This window comes from Trachymyrmex cornetzi, unplaced genomic scaffold, assembly GCF_001594075.2.
Source record: "Trachymyrmex cornetzi isolate Tcor2-1 unplaced genomic scaffold, Tcor1.1 scaffold1121, whole genome shotgun sequence".
Lineage (NCBI taxonomy): Eukaryota > Metazoa > Arthropoda > Insecta > Hymenoptera > Formicidae > Trachymyrmex > Trachymyrmex cornetzi.
The window spans coordinates 261554-266586 of record NW_017295678.1 but is presented as its reverse complement, the minus strand read 5'-3'; the positions used below and the strand labels follow the sequence as shown (position 1 = coordinate 266586).

Below are 5033 nucleotides of genomic sequence, written 5' to 3'. Positions count from 1 at the left end.
TGCTGTTCTTAGACGAGTTTCAACTCTACTCCCTTGTGGTGGAGTAGGAATAGGGACTGAAGGAAAGTAAGGATATTGCCATATGTTATATAAGACGTAATGTTTAAAACAGTTAAATACCATGGGTTTATTATTTCATAGAACCATCGAGTGTAGCGGTTATGTATTGAAAAGCAAGAGTGGCCCCCAAACACAAAGGTGTAAAATATGTACTAAAAGACGGACGCAAGTTATGAGGAAATTGCGAAATACTAATAAGACACTAAAAGTGAAATGTACAAAAGGATTAAAGAAACTAAAAAATGCTCTTAAACGTAATATTAGATTGCGGGCGAAGGTAATTTTAAACCAATATTTATAATTTGAAAAACATTCTCCTTGGTACTTCTATTTTGATTTTTCACAAGATTAAAAAGAATTTCAATTAAAAATAAGAAGCTTGCAACAATTATGTGCTAAAGCAAACACGGAAGCTGTAGAACAAGCGATAACAAATTTGCCTGACAATCAAAAGATAGCAGTTCGTGCGTGTTTATCTGCATCACGACTAAAGGGACGTAAAGGTATAAGGTACACTAACCAGTGGATTTTCGAATGTCTTCTTTTGAGAATAAAAAGTAGAAAAGCATATGAGCATATTCGTAATCACAATATCCTTGTTTTACCGAGTAGTACAACTCTTGATCGGTATATTCAAACCATCAAGGGTACGTATGGATTTCAAGAAAGTACATTCCATGTATTGAAAGAAAAGACTGTACATATGAACAGCAGAGAAACTCATGGTATTGTATCTTTATATGTTACAAGAATTTATTTTTGACATTCTAATTATTATTTGTTTTTAATGCAGTTATTTTCATTGTATAATTACAGGAGTCTTATTAATTGATGAGATGAAATTATCGGAGGCAGTATCTTTTAGTCGTGCACGATTGGAAATACAAGGATTCACTAATTTAGGAAAGTACACTCCCCTACACCAGAAGGGGAAAAAAGGCGATCATGCACTTGTAATGATGTTCCAACCATTTCAAGGCAAATGGGTCCAATCTCTAGCCTGTTTCCTCAGCAAAGGTTGTGCCTCCGCAACAGTTCTTCATCAGCTCATTGTAGAGTGCATCATACTTGTAGAACAGGCAGGATTACATGTAGATGTAATTACAACCGATGGAGCCACATGGAATCGCTCGATGTGGGTTAAATTTGGAATAACCGAAGAAAACGTGAGTTGTGAACACATCGTTGACCCATCTCGTCGGTTATGGTTTATTTCGGATTTTCCACATCTGGTGAAATGTTTACGCAATTTTATAATCAAACATACAGAAACATGGGTAAGAATCGCTATATCCACAAGTATGTATGGCACAAGGGACGATTCAACACAGACACTACAATATAATAAATAAATTATATTTTTGTTCAAAGACACCTGATGGCGTGATAAAGCTTTCACATTGGTATGCTTTGTTAAAAAGCGAGAATCCTACAGGTTTCAACTTAAAAGTTGTTCACAAGTTAACCATCGACCACATTGAGCCTCGGTATTATCAAAAAATGAACGTTGCACTAGCATTTCAGGTATATTTACTCGACCTTCACACACAATTAAAATGTTTATTATATATTAGAATTATTAGATGATCCTGTAATATACTATAATTTCAGTTTTTTGGAGTGGCAGAATCCATGCAACTATTTCAAGAGGAATGTAATGAACTACATGATTCTATATCGATGCAATTGTTCTGCTCTAGAATAAAAAAGCTCATTAAAGCTATGAATTGCCGAACACCAAAAGATGCTATGAAGCTGGATAATGAAGCATGGAAGGTATAATTGATTATGTTCAACCTAAATAGATGCTTTGTTCCACTTACTTGAACATATCAAATTTTATTTTTTAATCTCAATTGTTACAGATAGTGGAAGAATTTTTGATGTACATAAATACCTGGGAAACGGAAGTTAAGGAGAAAGGGTTCCATTTCATGTCCGACTCTACATGTCATGGATTTAAAGTATCATTGAAAGGTACTCTTGAAGTTTGTCAGTATCTGACGGAAGACTACGGATTTGATTATTTAATGACAGCGAGACTCAATCGAGATAGTTTAGAGGTTTAACAAAAAAATCTAATCAAATAATTAAGAAATAGTAAAATTGTTTATTGAATGAAATTTCGTACATTGCTCAAAGGCTGAAAGCATTTTTTTCTGTATCGATTGAATCGAAGAATCAACATTTCGGTTTTTTATTAATTTCATGTATTTGTTATTAAAAATTTAAAGTGTAGTTGTAAGAATTTCATTATATCTTTAATATTATTTCCAAAATTTATCCAATAAACAAAATTTTAGACTATTTGTATTGCCATTATATTTAAAGAAATGTTTTTGTTAAAGCTATTTTTTGGAATGATGCGCAGCTGCTGTGGATCGAATGACCATCCAGATTCTACGTTATTTATACAAATGTACCGGCTAGTATCGACATACTCACTTGTGAAGCCTCCAAAAGGAAGTAACATCTCTGGTGGAGAAATACTGGAAGTTCTGCTGAAAATTAAAGATATTATGGACATAACAGAAAGAAATACTCAGTGGGATGCTCAAATAGATACTATATTGGATCGTGCAATAAATGTAGAAGTTATCTCAGAAGCAGCGTCCATTGTTGAAGATCATGATTATTTTACATGTACTACTTCGGAATATGTAGTCGCATACATAGCTGGTTACGTGGCAAGAAAAACGTCACGGTTCGCGTGTTTTTATATTGGCCAGAAGCGTGTGCTATGCAAGAACTGCATAGCAACACTGCAATTGTCTTCATCAGAATTAGTTCCAAAAAGCTACAAGCTTATTTCGCTTAAGTCCAAGGGCAATCTCATCAATCCTTCAGTCAACCTTTTGATTTTGATTTCAATCCTTGAAAAAGCAACCTTGAATATTCTTAATAGTAATGAATTAAATGCGAATACTCTTTTTGAAATTACAAAAATTTTGGAGAATGTACGATCTTTACCACTAGTTGGATGTTGCAAACACGACATGGTTTTAACTCACGGCGTTATTCGCTTCTATCTAACAACTCGAATTTATTTTATTTGTAAACAAGAAAATAAGAATAACAACATGCAAAATCAGCGGACTCGAGAGAGAAGGAAAGCTGCTAAACTGACATCTTGTAAAGAGATAAAAAAAACTGAAGTCAAATCAAATGAAGTAAAGGCAATTAATAAAAGAAAAAACGAAGAAAGAAATGTGATAAGAAACAAAAGGAAAAGAATTGATGTCATACAAAATAATAAAATGTAAAATACAATTATGAAAATTTATTTTTATATTTAAAATAAATGATGTTTTTACAAGATTCGACTGTACTGCTTATTTATTATTCAATTCTATGTATAATTACAAATTATTAAGGTTCCTGAGTAGTCACTGTGATATTCTAACGTCATAAGTATAACATCATATACAAATTAGTAGTGCGTTGTACTATACAGGGTCCGCCAAAAGTATCGGGAGTGTCTAATAACTTTTGAAAGAATTAAATTTTCAAAAATCGCCGAAACACGTGATTCGATTTTTCAAACAAGCTATCTTTTGAGGGGGGATTTCGGCCCCCCCAACCTCAAGGAGGATGAGGGGCACGAGGGGGGCCAAAAATCTTAAATGGCAACATGGGTCGAGTGGGGGCTCGTTTGAAAGGTATTTTCGAGACGAATTCAGACCACTGGTTGTAGATGGCGCTGCGAGCGTTTTTCGCGTGGATATTTCATTTTTAAGCATTTAGTCGTAGTAACGTTAAAAATGATGATGGGGATTTCCCCCCTCAAAAGATAGCTTGTTTGAAAAATCGAATCACGTGTTTCGGCGATTTTTGAAAATTTAATTCTTTCAAAAGTTATTAGACCGTCCCGGTACTTTTGGCGGACCCTGTATATACAGTTTACATCATTTTCAGTTGCTATCAAAGATTCAACCTATCCACATCGTTGAGAAGATTTTTTAATTTAACCATGCATGTGACATACATATATTTTGACAAAGGATAGGTCAAGCCATTCATAAGAACAGTAACTCTCAGGTTCGAATGCACAATTACTTTCTTTCTGAAATTGCTAGTACGTTTAAGTTGGTGGAAACGCAGTGATTTCTTTGTCCTTGAATGAATCCAATTATCCGATGGCAATTGAAGTAGATGAAGATGCTCCAATAGCCATACAAAATTAAAATCTGCATTGAACGTTGTTGCTCTAGGGCAATCCATCATGTATCTCTATTTCCACTAAAACATCATTGTATAATTTGCGAGTAACATGCACAACAATTTCATATAGATTACACAATTTAACAATACAAAAGAGCTAACGCGGATTTTTCGGATTACGAAAGTGTTATAATTTTTAAAATATAAATAAAATAAACATTTACGTAAGCTCAGTTTCTGGCAATCCGCTTCGTTGCGTTTTTTTTAGTCGAACATAACGTAGTTAAAATTTTGGAGGAGACAGGTTCTTCTTCTTCTTTTTAATTTTTGACTCACGTTTCCAAGCAGTCAATAGGAGGTCGATGAGGAGGCAGGTTATGTTCGTGACACTTTTCTTACGGCACACTCATTATGCGCAGCACTACTAATTTCACGAGCGCTGTGAGTGTCGAGATTCGGAAGTTAAACTCGAAACCTAAAATCGGTCCACTTTTATTTTACGGAGTGGAGTCTCTTTATATCTTACTTCATGGTAGTAACTTTTGCGGACATTCGGTGCGGATTACGGAATACGGGCTGCATGTGACGACACCCTTAAGCTGGAAACACAATAGACACAGGCAATAGGCACAGGCAACAGGGAATAACGAGCCGTCCAATCAGAGTTTTGGGGTATAAGTTCGATATTATATCCCAGAGCTCTGATTGGACGGCTCGTTATTCCCTGTTGCCTGTGACTATTGCCTGTGTCTATTGTGTTTCCAGCTTTAGATCTGATTGGCATATTGCGTTATGCTGAATTCACACAGCAT

General features: G+C 34.9%; 1 long non-coding RNA gene across 1 annotated transcript; it reads right to left on the bottom strand.

Moving 5' to 3' along the window:
- Positions 1-1225: 1225 nt before the first annotated feature.
- LOC108764118 (uncharacterized) lies at positions 1226-2792 on the bottom strand. Its single transcript, XR_001940255.1, has 3 exons — positions 2733-2792; positions 2506-2561; positions 1226-1289 (listed from the first exon to the last, which is right to left on the bottom strand). It is a non-coding gene; the product is annotated as an uncharacterized LOC108764118 (long non-coding RNA).
- Positions 2793-5033: the final 2241 nt, after the last annotated feature.